The sequence below is a fragment of the Gracilinanus agilis genome, chromosome 1 (genome assembly GCF_016433145.1).
Source record: "Gracilinanus agilis isolate LMUSP501 chromosome 1, AgileGrace, whole genome shotgun sequence".
Taxonomy (NCBI): domain Eukaryota; kingdom Metazoa; phylum Chordata; class Mammalia; order Didelphimorphia; family Didelphidae; genus Gracilinanus; species Gracilinanus agilis.
Window position 1 is genome coordinate 382,557,475 of NC_058130.1, and position 16,411 is coordinate 382,573,885.

At 36.9% G+C, this 16,411-nt stretch overlaps 2 pseudogenes; one reads left to right on the forward strand and one right to left on the reverse strand.

Annotated features, from left to right (window-relative positions):
* Positions 1–16,411, reverse strand: part of LOC123252054 — an 86,246-nt pseudogene that overhangs the window by 12,307 nt on the left and 57,528 nt on the right.
* Positions 7,929–8,012, forward strand: LOC123232601 (annotated as a pseudogene).

Genomic DNA, 16,411 nt, shown 5'->3' on the forward strand with positions numbered 1-16,411 from the left:
CACAATGCCTTGACACATAGTATTTAACAAATAATTTGCTGAGCTGAATTGAATGGAAGAATATTGAATTTCAGGAAAGGTGCTTGAAAAGAGAAAAGCCTTAGCTGGTTTTACATTGTGGCATTTTATATGTCTTCTGTTCTAAAAAAGACAGATTGAGTGTCTTGCTTGAGCTTTACAGTATGAGAAATTAAGAAAACAAAAACTCACCTTCTGCTTTGCCTTGTCAGAGTCTATAGGAAGAATCTCTGAGTTTCCTGGCTATGTAGGCCAAAAGGACATTGGGAGTGAGAGATGCCAAAGTCAGCAGCTGGTAAGGAGCTCAACTGAAAACCCAGGGCAAAAGGAAAAAGCCATTCATGAGGAAAAGAGAGGGGAGAGGGAAAAATGCCAGGCAGTAAATTGCCCATTTTGGAGCACATACCAGAAAGCTTCTCAGGGAAAAAAACCGAGGGCGAGTGAGTGACCAAATCCAAACAGAAATGCTGCAAGTAAAAACACTTAGTAACCCCTCATGGTGTCCATAATATGCCTCTACACCCAGGAGACTTCTCTCAATAAGTCCTAGGATTTTTCCTAAAATTTTGATGCAGAATCTATTACGAAGCCATTCCAGAAAAATAATACTCAGGCAAACTCATCCCCAGCCAAATCATGCCAATTAATGAGTTAGCCAATTCCCAGACAGTACTCTTTCCCAAATCCATCTCAGTCTTCAACTGCGCAGCTATGCACTCCACTGGGAATTTCATAAAAGCCAGTGGAACCAAGCAGAAGTAAAAAAAAAATAAGTGGACTTCTATATTTTTTCAAATGAACTCTCCCAACAGTACTCTGAAACTTTTAAAGCATTGGTTCTTTACTTTTTTCTGCATCGTGGGCCCTTCTGGCAGGCTAGTGAAGCTAACCCTTCTCAGAAGAATATTTTTGAATTTTTAAAACAAAATATATACAATTACAAAAAATCCAATTATATAAAAATAGTTTTTCCCCTTTCCAAGATCATGAACTACATAAAATCTATTCAAAGATTTCTTGGGATCTACAGATACCAAGTGAAGAGCCTCCCCCATAAAATATTCTTATAATAAAATGACTCTAACAATTGTTATCAGGGACATAATTTCATTGGGAATTTCACTGGGTATCAGGTACTCTTAGTGAGTAAACTTCTTTTTATCAATTCAGATCAGATTGTAATCAATTTTTCTTCAGTTTATAGTTTTGGAGACTGATTGGTGGCACTAAAGATTCACATAGCCAGTATGTATCAGGAGCATAATTTGAACTCAGGTCTTCCTGAAGCCAATGTTTAACCTCTATCCAACCATGCTATGCTTATTATTATCATTATTAGCTATAAACAAAGGTAGGAAGCATCATCTGGTCTTAACATTTTTTTTCAAAATACTACTATAAGACCTGAAGTTTCTCTAAGACTCTTTTTTAAACCCTTAGAATCAGTACTGATTGGTTCCAAGTATTGGTTCCAAGGCAGAAGAGCAGTAAGACAAGACAATGGGGTTGTCACTTGCCCAGGGTCACCGAGCTAGTCCAGATTTGAACCTAGGACCTCCTGTCTCTAGGCCTGACTCTCAATTCACTGAGCTACCCAGCTGCCCCTGTTACACTTCTTTTTGAGAGGAGTTCTGATTCAGCTGATATCTATGGGGAAAGGTACAGGGCAAACTGAAGTGGGCTTTTCTCTTTGGAACCCACATACTGAACATTAAGGATTTGAGTTTGTGACTTGGGGGAATGAGGAAGTCATTCCTTCCTTTAGAAGTAAAATAAATGATCTTTATCCTCTTTAGCAATGGATAGTGCATTAAGTTCACACACAGCCTAATGACAATTGATTGTGCTAAATTCCTAAGGAGAGAGGATTACATGCACTGTCTTGTGCTGCAGAGAAACAGCTGAAATAATATTTCTTCCCAATCTGAGCAATTAAAGGAAACTTAACATAGTCAAATTTTATGTGACCTATGAGGCAAAACATCCTGTGACTTTTAGCCTTTTTTTCCTTCCATGGAAGAAACCAGTCTGGAAAATTATGTAAGTGGACTTTCCATTGGCTGGAGACTTTACATGCCAACTATGTGATCCCTTCCAATTAATCCAAATGTTTTCTTACCAGGAAAGGATAAACTACTGTACTTTTCTGCATCAATGCCTTGGCTCACACCATTGTCCATACCTAGAAAGACATGCCTCCCCAGCTCTGCCTGCTGAAATTCAATCAATCCATTATGATCCCATTTAATTGACACTTTTTACTTTAAACTTTCTCTGAAATCACCAACCAGGTATTTGTGTCTCCCATGAATTATTATAACTCTTTTTTTGTATTCCTCATATACTCATCAAACTCTACTTTGTTATACAACTTAATGCACATAGCTTATTTCCCCTATAGACTATAAATTATTGTAGAGCACAAGTTGTTTTATTTGTCTCTGGATCCCTTTTAGCATCTACTATAGTTCTTTGCCCACTTAGTAGGGAGTCATTGACTGGATTTATGAATGGAGAAGAGATATTTTTTAAAAGATGTATTGCTGAACTTTAGGTCAGACAACCTGGAATCAAATCAATCAACCAACCAGTCAGTAAACAGTTTTTGAAAATCCACTGGGCACTATGCCAAGCATGGGAGGATACAAAGACTGGTAAAAGAGAGAATCTATTCTCTAGGAGCTCAAAATCCAATGAAGGAGCATGTTTGCAAATCATTATGTACAAACAAGCTAGATATACAGGATAATTGGAAATAATTGATAGAAGGAAAGCATTAGAATTAAGAAGGATAAGGGTGGGAGTGGGGTAGGTTTCCTGTAGAAAGTAGGATATTAGCTGGGACTTGAAGGAATTCAGGGAAGCCAGGAGGTAAAGATAAGAGAAGAAAATACTCAAAAAAATTCAAAGGTAGATTGACTAGGAAGGACATATACCTGAAGGATATAACTATTGAAGGGGGTCGGGAGGGGAAGGACTAAGGTGGCCTAAAGAAAGAACATCTTGTAATAAAAAATTTCCAAGAAAAAACAATCCATGGGCTGAAATGTCCGAAGGAAACACTTCCATAAAAGAAAAACCCATTTAAACAGCTGAAAGATACTGCTATATAATTTGGATTGTATACCAGTGGTCAAAATGACCATTATCAGAGGTAATGCAACATTTCCTTTCCATAGGCAATAGAGTCCCTGGGACCCTTGAATAATTCTTGTATTTGATAATACCAATGAAGCAGACTTTTGTAAATTTGTCAGGGACACTCTTACTTATGGCATCATACGCCTAGAATACAAGCTGCTTGAGAACTAAGGCTATGTCCTTATATGTCTTTGATTCCTTAACATCCCTAATTATATAGATGATTTCTCCATATATTATGTCACACACAGTAAAAATATAGAATATATTAAATTTTAAGCCAATTTTTTATGGGGACTGTCAAGTACTGATTTGATACATATGCTAATTGAGGAATAAGACTTTTTTTGTAATAGATGGTGTTCTCTTGGTAATACCATATTAAAGAACAAGTATAAGGATGTCTGACCATTTCTCCACTGATACAAGCCAACAACTCAACAGAGACTTATTAAAATAGGGAATTCCTGGAATCTCTTATTCTCCAAATGCTTTTAGAGTTCACATTTTATCTCTTTATCACTGCAGATAAGGGAGTCCTCGAGGGATGTCATGACAACAAGATGGATAAATCATTTTTGAGGAGGAGGACATGGAATCTCAAAGATAGTGTTTCTACTTTAGCCTTTTTATGCTTCTCTTGAATTTTGTATTTGGACATTAAATTTTCTGTTTAAGTCTGGTATTTTCTTAAGGAATTCGTGGAAATTTTCTATTTTATTAAATGAAATAATGTAGTCAGTTTTGATAGATAGGTGATTCTTGGTTGTAAATCCAGTTCCCTTGCCTTCTGAAATTTTATATACCAAGCTTTCCAGTCTTTCAGTGTGGAAGCTGCCACATCCTGTTTAACCCATGATATTTGAATCATTTCTTTCTGGTTGCTTACAATATTTTATTCTTGGCCTGGGCACTCTTGAATTTGGCTACAACATTCCTGGGAGTAGTCATATGGGAATTAATTTCTGGAGGTGCTCTATGGATTCTTTCAATTTCTATTTTACCCTCTTGTTCAAGAACACCAGGGCAGTTTTCTTGGATAATTTCTTGTAATATGATGTCTAGGCTTTTTTTTTTTTAACACAACTTTCAGGTAGTCCAATAATTCTTAAATTGTCTCTCCTAGATCTATTTTCCATGTCTTTTATTTTTTCATTCTTTTGGTTATATCTTATTTTTTCTTGATGTTTCATGAAGTCATTAGCTTCTATTTATCCTGTTCTAATTTTAAAGAATTAATTTCTTCCATGACCTTTTGATCCTCCTTTTTTCTTTTGGTCCATTCTACTTTTCATGGAACTCTTTTCTTCATTGGATTTTTGTGCCTCTTTTTCCAGTTGATCAATTTTGCTTTTTAAGCTGTTATTTTCTTTTTGCATTACTTTCACTTCTTTTTCCCATTTTTCTTCCAACTGTCTTATCTGATTTTTAATTCCTTTTTGAGTTCTTCTAGCATCTGAGACAAATTTCTATTTTTCTTTGATGTTTTGCATGTGATTTCTTAGATCTCATCATCCCCTAATAACTCTGTGCCTTGCTCTTTGTTGCCATAAAAATTTTCTATGGCTAGGGGTTTCTTTTGGTATTTGCTCATCTTCCCAGCCTTTTTTTGCCTGTGGACTGGGAGTTCTGAAAGCTGATGATTCTGTCTTCTCTGTTGATGGCTCGCAGGACTCAGCGCTCTGAGCTATTTTACCCTAGAGCTAAGGACTTCACAATAGTACAGGCTTGAAAGAGGCAAAAGCTGTGAAGGCTTCACTGTGGGCTAGTGCCAGGGCCTGGGACTTCAAGGAGTGGATGTGGGGTATGGGGTACTCTGTTGTTGTTGTAGATGAGGTCCCAGGATCCCAAAGTTGGCTTATGCCCACACTCAGAACCTGGCGGGTGGTGGGTGGTGGTCAGCTAGTATTCCTCTGTTTAATGCATCATTAAAATATCTAATATGTGTCAAGAGTCCAGATTTTAACCTATGTCTTCCTGACTCCAACACTGAATCTACTATGCCACATTCTCACTCTGATAGGAAATCTAAATGAAAATACTATGTAAGAGATAGAAATATAGGTAAGGAGCAAAGGAAAGTAATGAATTAGTGATAAAAATTTGGAAATCAAATGCATGGAGTTAAAACCATGAGAAAATTAGAAATATTAAAGAAAGAAACCACAAAGAAGAGAAGCTAAAAATTAAGCTTTGGGGAAGGTCTGTGTTTAGAGGATAAGAAGAAGAAGAGAAGGCATATAAAGAGGTAAATCAGGAACAGGAGATTGAAAAGTACCACAATTATAAATTCACAAGGGAACATGAGACTCTCTGATGTTCCACAGTTATAGGTATGTCTCATAAAAGAGCCATTAATATTCCTTTCAAGGAAGGAGCAGTCCTATGTTAGATAATAGCAGGAGCTCTATGGGAAAGCAAACAGCAATTTCAGAATAAGAGGTGTTTCAAGATTAAACCCTAACAATGTATGCCATTTGTCAAGGATTATTTGTAGTGGATAAAGTTTTGTACTTGGAATGAAGAACTGATTTTAAACTCAACCCTGACACTTACTGCACAACTCATTTAACCTAAGTTTTTTTTTTAATTTTTAAAATAGGAATAATAATATCTCCTACCTCATAGGCTCCAATGAGATTAAGTATGTAATCTTTAAAATACTATATAATAATATTATATAAGTTATTATCAAATCCCTTTTACTTTCAGTTATTATGTGTTGTGGATAAAAGAGGGGGGGTACATTAAAGTTTGGGGGGTGATCTCCTTCCCTTGCTGAGTGACAGAAGGGTAAAAAGGTGATTGAGGTGATAGGAGAGGAATGAAAGAGATGGCTGGGTTTAGGGAGGAATGGACAAGGCGGTGTTCAGATGGTAAGGGTATAGGTGAGGTGTTCAGGAGAGGCAGCTAACACAGATTAGGCACTCAGGCTAGAGATAGAGGATACTGAAGGGAAACAGGCTGAACCCTTCCATGCAGGAAAGGTACTTTTACAGACACAAGGAATAGGGCCAGTCAGAAGTGGTTTGAATCTGATTTGAGGGCTTTCTTGTCAGTTTCTCAAGTCCTCAAAGGAGGAATCACAAGGCTTCTCCCTGTCAGTGAAATTGAAGGGATTCAGGAGGAAGTTGGGCAACTACTTCCTCCCAAGATGGATGCCTCCACTTTCCCTCCGGAAATAAAGAGAATTATTCCTCCCCCTTCACCCTCACCTATTTCTTCAACACAAGATTCTCCAGAGGGTTTAATTAGGTAACCAAGGGTTTATTAATGTTTCAGGATTGGTCTGGAAGGGGAGAGGGGATTGGGGTTTCTGACAGCCACTAGGGAGAAACTCAAGGTGGGGGAGGGTCTCAGGAATGGGTTAGACTGAGAGAGGACCTGCTCTCTCAGCCTGGGAAGATTTGGCTGCCTTTAAGGTAGAGGGTATACGAAAGGGATAGTTTGAATTCAAGGATGTCCTACTTGCCTATTGGGGAAAACTAAACCCACAAAGTCTTTTCACTAAAAACCCCAAAGCCACCCTGCCTCCCAGAGCCCCAGGAAAACAGGCAGAGAAACAGTGAAGTAATATGGAGGTCAGGGAGAGGTCCAGATAGGTTAGCTAGGTTCAAATTATCCAAAGACAAGGCACAGGCCAAAGCAAACTGAAAACCAAAATAGAGCTCTGGTTGATCCTTCTACTCTGTTCAAGCATCAGGGACAAACTGAACTTTCTCAAAATTCTAAGGCTTCCAACTGCCAGAAGTTTTCAGTTGGCCCCCTGCAAGAACAAAAACCCCTCTTGCAACTTTTGCATTACACATGTAATCTGATTTGATATAGTCAGAACTGCTACTAGCATAGGTTAGTATGGGCTAGGCTATTGGATACATGAGTGGGGACACTTTCTCTCCCTTACAGAATGCTTGCTACTATTTGGCATTATTCTTTTGCCCTTTCTCAAGCTGTTTCTCCTGAGTTCTATGACCTTCACTCCCCTCTCTTAGGATAGCATTAGCTGACTTTTGGATCCACTTCACAAAAGCATACCTCCAACCACTAGGAGCCACTCCTCAGGGTGGAGAAGGAAATTAGTGCATTATACGCAGCTGAGAAAAAAACTCCCTACTGTCAACCTTTCTCATTTGTAAGATAGAGCCTAACTATTAACTTTAGAGGCTGGTTAGGAAGAAAGAGCTCTGAAAATGATAATGTGCTATATAAATGTCAGCTTAATAGATCATACCTTCAGCTAGCACCCAAGGTCCCACTTCAGTTCTAGAGAGTAGCACTGATTGAAAAGATAAACAACATATGAGTTTCTAGGAAGGAAAGTAGCCTAGGTTCATATGTAGTCATAAATGTCCTTGCAATTTAGAAAATCAACAAAAAAGGTCATCTAGTAGCCCAACACATTCATAGAAATAGAGTTGGAAGGGACCTAAGAAGCCATCTAACCTATTCCCACTGATACTACATATGAGAAAACTGAGACCCAGAATGGTCACTTGGCTTGCTAAAGCTAGTTACAATATTAGGCAGACACTTGGGGTCTTGACCTGGTTCTACCATTTTAAATAATGTAAGAACTAAATGAATTTCCTCAAGAGACATCTATGAAAACCTTTCTTAATCTTTGTGGTTCTGTCTCTCATTTCCTCTACTGAATTATAAGCAGTGTAATAACAAGACCTTGAACGTGGATGATCGTTAATCAATATTTGAGAAATGAAACTGGATGGTTAAGTATTGTGACGGCAATTCTTATTTCTTACAATGTATCTATTGCTTCTTGGCCTTTTGGCTAAGATCAAGTGTAGTTTCTTACAATGTATCTAATAAATCTGAAATAAAGAAAATCATCCCTCTGTTACCGGGAAAAAAAACTAAAACAGATATAAACATTACTAAGTCTTAATAGAATATGTTAGATTATGGAATGGAACTGGTGACTTTTTATTGCATGTTATCAAAATATACTCATTAAGAGGGAGTGGGTGTGGTGGTGCTTCAGGTTTAGAATTGACCATGATTTCCTACAATCTAACTCTGCTTTCCTATTTTTTCATTATTTCAATATTCATAAAATTATGTTCATGAAGATATTTGGATGAGGATCAGTAAATTATATTTATGGCATTGAATAATAGGGAATTATGAGGATTTTTTTCAAAGGAATATTTATTTCAATACCTCAGTGATCTATGATTTTATCAATGAGGGTTCAGCTAGTGATTAGTATAAATAATGAATCCCATGAAGGGATTCCATTATTTGAATTCAGATTGATTGCAATCTAAATGTATTGCCTCCTCTGATTCTGCTCACAAGCTTTCTCCTAGGATAGTCTTTGAGAGTTATTGGTCACCCTGTGATGAAACTGGTGTTAGGTCTCCAAAAACTCAGCTAGATTAGTCCTGGGACAGCAGGCATTTTACCTGTCATTGTGCCTTGCTAAAGATGTCCCCCTCTGATACTTCATTGAATGTGAGGATGATACTGGGCTCTCAAAATTTTTCCCAGCAGAATTCAAAGCCTTGGCAAGATCAGCCAAACTGGAAATATTTCGATATGAACCTGATTATTATTAGAAGGAATATCTGATGTTTTAAAGGTCTAATAATATGATGATCAATGAAATAAGCACTACCAAGAAAATGATATACACAATGACTATAACACTATTGATGAAAAGAAAAGATCAAAAGAAGATAGAGACAGAAAAAGACAGAGACAGAGAGAAACTGCCAAGTTTTGTGTCAAAGAATGAAAAGAAGTCATCTCCCTCCCTTCTTTGTAGAGGTGAGGGATTGTGAGAATGAAATAATGTATATACAGTGTATATACTATCATACATTTGATTGACATATTGACTAATATTGCTAAATTGATTTTTTTGCTTTCTTATTTTGTTCTTTGCCATGAGAGATGACCTGGGGTAGAGGGATATATATGGAATGGCATGATGATTGATATAACAACAAAAGATAATAATAAAACATTAAAAGGCAAAATTTGAAGAATCCCTTGATTTTATAGAATTTCAAAAAATCATCGTGCTCATTTTCTTACTTCAAAGTAAGATTCAATTTCAATTATTTTTTTCAAAAAGTTGTCTATTAGCACCAAGGGAAAGGGAAAAGATCACACAGATTCCTTTAGCAACCCATTGTTATTGTTACAAATCAACTGCAATATAGTATGGCTACTATCTTCAGAATTTTGGAAGATGAAGGTGTAAATCTGAGCATATTTAGGTTCACAAAGAAAACTGAAGAGTTAGGGAAGTGTAGGACCAAAGCTGTTCAATGACAATTTAATAGAGGGCTGGCCAATAAGAGCCCAGTCTTTATGAGTATGTACATAATGCTTTGTCTGAGGAAATGCCTCTCATAGACCAGTACATAAATAGATATTTTAAGACTTTTTCCTTACTCCATAGTGAAGAGGATCCTTTTAACTGGCTGCTAAGCCAAAAGTAAGTATGCATGCATAAGGCATTAATCAACAAAATCATTCTATGTTTCTTTGAGTTGAGAGGTAAGCCACATGGTGGGGGAAAGGGCAATTAGTAGTGCAAGCAGTGATCTGCTGCTGCTAGCTGATTATTTACACACACACACACACACACACATACACACACACACACACACACACACACACACACACACACACACATGCACACACTCCTCAGGGTGACATGGCACTTCTTTTTCTTTCCTTTTTAAGATTTGTTCTTTCCTGCTCTTAAGTGAATGAGTTTTGGAGTTGAGATGAATTGGGCTGTGAACATGAGAGAGATCCTAAAAGTTCTAGGAACTATGGTCCATACCAGCATTTCCCAGCAGCTGAGTCCAGTAAGGAGCAACTTTTAGTATCTATCCCACCAGTGAATTGGACCTGGCAGTCAAGATGCCTACTAAAAGAAAAAGAGTAAGAGAAAAAAATCAGTAAAATCAATCAATGCATTGAAAAAGTCTGAAAATATATGCAACATACCATATCCACAGATCTTCCACCTCTGCAAAAGAATCGAGGGGAATTGTCTTCTTATATCTCTTCTTTGGGACAAGCTTGTTCTGCATAATTCTGTAACTTTCAATTTTGATTGTTTTATTATTTTTATTGAAAGCGAGAGGCTTTTTAACAATTAGGAATTAAAAAAAAAAAGAATTTGAAGACCTGATCATGTTTGTAGATGGAAAGTGAAAAGACAATGGATTTACTATGCTATGAACAGGGAAAAATGAGAAAGGGAGGCCCGACATAACCACCATCATAACCCAGGCCCCACAAGGTGGGTACAACATACATAGGCCAACCACAGATTCTAATCAAGGTTGTATATAGAAAATTCATTTTAACCAAAGAGGAAAGATCCAAAGTTAGAGTTCTACGCAATGATCAAATTTTTGAGGGGAAAACAAGTGGGATTAAGCATGTTGGAAAAAAAATATATGGATTCTGAGTACTAAACCAACTCTAAATCAAAATTGTGCCCTCTGGACATGCTCTTTTTTTCCAGAGAATGTTTATAAGCTAACTTCCTGTCCTATTATTGCTGTTTTTACTGATATCAACTGTTTCTTACATCATCATAGTTATCCCAAGTATCTTCCCTTCCCTTCCCAGAGAGCCATCCCATATAAGAAATGGTATTCCATTATCTCTTAATGAATTATAGCTTCAGAAAATTTAATTCTGAACTTCTCTGGTTCCAGTGAACCTCTGTCCACATTGCATTAATACATTATTGCATGGTATTGCAAGCCAGTGTGTTAGGTTCTAATAAGCAAAGGTATGCAGAAATATTCTTACCATTCACTCTTCAATGTACACAAATTTTCTTCTAGGGAATAGAGAGAGTGGTGGAGAGAGATTGAAGCAACTATTCTGGAGAACAATTTGGAACTATAGCCAAAGGGCTACAAATCTGTACATACCCTTACACCTAGCACTACCACCATAACCCAAGGAGAAAAATGAAAAAAAAAAAGAATCTATATATACAAAAACATTTATGACAGCTCTTTTTTTTGGTGGCAAAGAATTGGAAACCGAGGCCCATTAATTGGAGAATGGTTAACCAAGTTATGGTATATGCATTCTATTATGCAATAAGAAGTGATCAAAGGGATAGCTTCAGAAAAATTTCATGTAAGTCAGAAAAGACTTACATGAACTGGTGCAAAGTGAAATGAGCAAAACCAAGAAAACAATGTATACAGTAGTAGCAATATTATTATGATAATGAACTAGGAAAGATTTAGTAACTCTAATGAGTTCAGTGATCTACCACAACACCAGAAGACATGATAAAGAATCATATCCATCTCCAGATAGACAACTGATGGATTCAGAGTGCAGATTGAAGTATATTTTTCTTCCTTTATTTATTTTTCTTGCTTTTTCTTTTAGAACATGGCTAATTCAGAAATATGCTTTACATTATTTCATATGTACAATGGATATCATCTTTCTTGCCTTCTCACTGGGTGGAGAAGGAAATGTTGGGAGGGAGAGAATTTGGAACTGAAAATAAAAAATAAAATTGTAAAATGAAAAGAGAGATTGGAAAAGATAATTACCTATAAGAGCCACTACATAACATTACTGGCTTGATACCTCTCAATCGTTATTTGGTGGCAAGTTAGAACTTGCATCTCTCCATATTAGTGTTTTAGTACCTCAATTAAGAGATAGCATACTCTGGAGGAAAGAGTACTGGATGTGGAGTTAGAAAATGTAGCATAGAGTCACAGGCAGTTAAATCTGAGTTTAATTAAAGGGGCTTCAGTTTAAGTCAACTTTTTAAAATTAATTTAAAAAAATTTTTTTAGTTTAGTTAAAGAGAAGCAAAAAAAAAAAAGAAAAAGAAAAAGAAAACAAGCATGTGCCTAATCTGTGCCAAGCATTTTCCTAAGCACTTTACAAATATTATCTCAATTGATTCAAACAACAAACCCAGGAGGTAGATGTTATTATTGTCCCCATTTTACATATGAGGAAGCTAAGGAGGAGTGAGTTGAAGAGATTTGCTCTGGGTCAAAAAGCTAGTAAAAGCGTTTGTGGCCATATTTGAAGCCATATTTGAACTCAGGGCTTCCTAGTTCTAGAACCACTACTCTATCCACTATACCACCTATGGACAAAGCAACTGGGAACTGTGTCCTAAGAATGTGTGTTTTGCTTCAGGGCAGAGGTGGGGAACCAGATCCAAATTCAACAAAAGAGATCCAAACATGAGTTAGGGATTAGTACCAAATAAATACAGATTATAGAGGAAGCAATTGCAATGGGAATTAGGAGGTTGAATCAGAGGAACCCAGGGAGCCTTAAAAGAAGAACTGAGCTAACAAATCTAATGCTCATATGGGATTTCCGGGTTTAGGTTCTAGGGTTACTTGTGGCATATATTCACTTGCACAATAAAAATGTTTTATTGCCTTCTGTTCTAATGCACAAATATTCACATTTCCTTTCCAGACTCCCCTAGACCAGATGTATCTTTCATAAAGGGCCAAAATAGATGTAGGATTTGGTTAATTGACCAATTCTTGCTATATATGCTGGGATATGGGCCTAAATTTAATCTTAATCCTTAATTATAGACAACATGCTCTATTCTCAATTTTCCTTCCTCTTTCATTAGCTTTAATTTCTATACCACTCCTGTTGATTCTGTCGATTTGGATCATAGTTTCTTGCCAGATTCTCATTCAAAACTTAGCATACTAAACTCAGAAATGATGTGACTGCATCTTCTCTTTAGAGGTGCCTCTTAAAGGGGCCATGAAAAAATTGTATCAAAAGATCCAAAACACTTAGCCAAATGTCTCTTTCATATCATCTCTGTGTTTTCAGAAAGCCCAGGATTTGGGAATTTAACAGCCTGAGAGGAAGATGTTGTCCTAAGCAACATGCAGAGAGTTCTAAAAATAAGCTACATAGGTAGCACAGTGGATAGAGTGCCAGGTTTGGAGAGGGTTCAGACCTGGCCTCAGACACTTCCTGGCTATGTGACCCTGAGCAAGTCATTTAACCCCATTTGCCTAGCCCTTGGCCTTCTGCCTTATGATTGTTACTAAGAAAGTAAGGGCTTAAAAAAAAGTCCTACGCAAAAGAAAAACATATGACATCACTTAACACTGTATATATAGGTATATGATTTAGGGTTTTGGCTTTAAAATATTGCTCTATAGCAAAAATGAATAATATGGAAATAGGTATCAAGTGATAACATTTGTATAACCCAGAGGAATTGCTTGTTGGATCTGGGAGGGGGAAGAAGAGAGAAGGGAAAAAAAATGAATCGTGTAAACATGGGAAAATATTTCAAAATAAATAATTTTTTTAAAGTTCTAGGAAAGATAGCTAGAAAAATAGTAGTTACTGATGTCCAAAGAGAACGATATCTTTAGCTGGGTTTATTCTTCCTCCATGCTGTCTAGTGGCTTTTAATCTAATAGTAAAATGACTGTTCCTACAAAGGAAATTATACATATGAATGCAGGTTTAAAGGAAGAAGCATTTAATTAAGAGTTAAACAAAAACACATGAGGAAATTAGGTTAAATAAATGGAATTACCAAAGAAATTTTATTTGAATGCCTAGGATGGTTTTAAATCAGGGCTAAGGAAAGGTCCAATGTAATAGTTTTCTTCACATAGTTAGTGCCAAGTAACAAAAGCAAGAAAGTGAAGAATCATCCAAATGCCTCAGCTTGGAAGTAAATTTACAGCTTAGTTCATCAGCATTTAAAGTCCTCTCTAGGAAGGTGTGGGAGAAACTGCTCAGATGAAATGAGAAGTGACAACATTTTTTAAGGTCTGCAGAACTTAAGCTTCCCACTCTCCTCAGCTCACCACAAAACATCACTTTTCGTCTTCATGCATCCCTGAATTTCATGGTCCTGGCTGGCAGCCAGAGATGAAATATTTGAGAACAAGTCTGTTCCTTGAGTATTTGTGGTCTAACCCAAGTAGAAGGCGGTGGTAGTAGCAAGCTATGTAAATTTGAGGTCTGGGGTTCATAGACTGCCAGACTCTGTGGCTTGAGTTCCAAAATTGTTGAGTTTGGCCTTTAGCACAAAACCAGCAACCACCACGTGACTGAAAGAAATAGGTTATTGAACAGATTTAAAATAATTATGACAAGTATTACTTAGGTAGATGTCATGAGGGTAGATCAAGACTCTTGTCAATATTTATGCTTAAGTGATGCATCACAATTCTGGTGAGACCCAATATATCAATAAAGATTTGATTCAACAAACTCTTATTAAGCACCTAATGGATATAGGGCACTGTGTCCCTATAAATAAGGTATGAGAGCATATGTTCTAGTATTCAATACTTCTGTGTCTCCCTAACCTGGTCCATGAGAGACGTGGGAGATCAAGAATAAGTGGGGTGGAGGGAGGTCATTTAGGGGGGGCTCAATGGATTGAGAGCCAGACCTAGAGATGAGAGGTCCTGGGTTCAAATCTGACCTCAGATACTTCCTAGCTGTGTGACACTGAGCAAGTCACTTAACTCCCATTGCCTAGCCCAGTGATGGGCAAACTATGGCCTGCAGGCCAGATGCAGCCCCCTGAAATATTCTATATGGAGGCTTGACATTATTCCTAATCTGACGAATACAATGAGTAGGATACAATACAATGAAATTTCGAAAGAGTTGCCTTAGAAACGGACTGACAGATAAGTATTTTCTTTCCTTTGGCCCTCTCTTTAAAAATTTGCCCATTACTGGCCTAGCCCTTACTGCTCTTCTATCTTGAAACCAATACTTACTATTGATTCTAAGGCTGAAGATAAGGATTTAAAAAAAAAATTAATGAGAACTCACTGGGAATCTTCCCACCCTGCCATATTCCTCATCTTTAGCTCACCTTGGCCTCACATCTTCAGGCTTGGCTTTCTGTCCACTAAGCCACCTAGCTGCCCACATCATAAAGCCTTTTAAGTAAACAAAATGAAAATCGGTCATCGATCAGCATTTTCAACAAAAAATTATTTGCTGTCAATTTAAATTAAAGGCATTCTGCCCTTTCACCAACTGAAACCCTTGATCTATGAAAAACAAAAACAAAAAGTCACTGAAAATAGTAACTGTTATTTCCTCCATAAATAAATCCATATAGATCTGTTCAGATTAAAGGATCAGAATGGGCAGTTTCCAAAGGAATAAAAAATATCTATTAACAACTATGAAAAACTGTAACTAGAGAAATTTAAATTTAAAAATACTCTGAGGAACTACCTTAAACCTATCAGGTTAACCAAAATGGTAAAAAAAAATAGGAAAATGGCAAGTGTTGGGGAGATATCAGAAAAACAGGTTAACAAGTGCACTTTGGTGGAACTGTGAATTGGAGATGCCATATTGGAAAGCAATTTGAACTATGTTCCAAAAGTTACTAAACTTTATATAACCTTTGACTCAGCAGTAATATGACTCAGCAGTAACATAACCAAAGAGATGAAAAGAAAAAGAAACCGTACCTACAAAAATAATTATAGTAAGTAACTCTTTTCATAATGGCAAAGAACTACAAATTCAGGAGATTCCCATCAGATGGGGAACAGCTGAACAAATTATGGTATATGAATGTAATTGAATACTAAAGTGCCATAATAAGCAATGATGGGGAATATTTCAGAGAAACCTAGTGTAAATAGGAATTTCTTAATCTCCCATTTTTTATTTAGGAGACAGTATCTGACAGTTTGGGAGTTTTGTAAAATCTCCTCCTGACTCTTTAAGAGTCAGAGCAGAGAGATTTGCCCTCCATCACTTTAAGAGAACCTCTATAAAGAAGGAAATAGCAGTTAAGAAAACACTCCAATTTCTCTGACTTCCTTGGGAGCAGTGTTGCTGGGGCATACTCTCAGATAATAACATCTGATAGTTATTTTGAGATAGTCACTTTTGAGAGTTTGGGATACACCTACAAATTTAAGTTAAAGTCTGATTACTTCAGGAAGGAGAAGCTGTCAGAGGGGCTTTGTCCACTCTCTCTGACTTGGGAGCAGGGCCTGTGTCAGTGTTTCTCTGTCAAGAGATTCTGACAGTTATATCTGAGAGTTTGATTTCATATATTAATTTAAGGAGTTCATTATGAATTTAATGTTCATTGATTAGTTAAAGATAAATAGTGAAATTTAATATAAGTTAGACAACATAGGCCAGATTTGGGTCTGCTTTGTAGGCAAGAAGAAACTGCCAAGAAAGGCAGTTAGAGGGGCAGCTGGGTAGCTCAGTG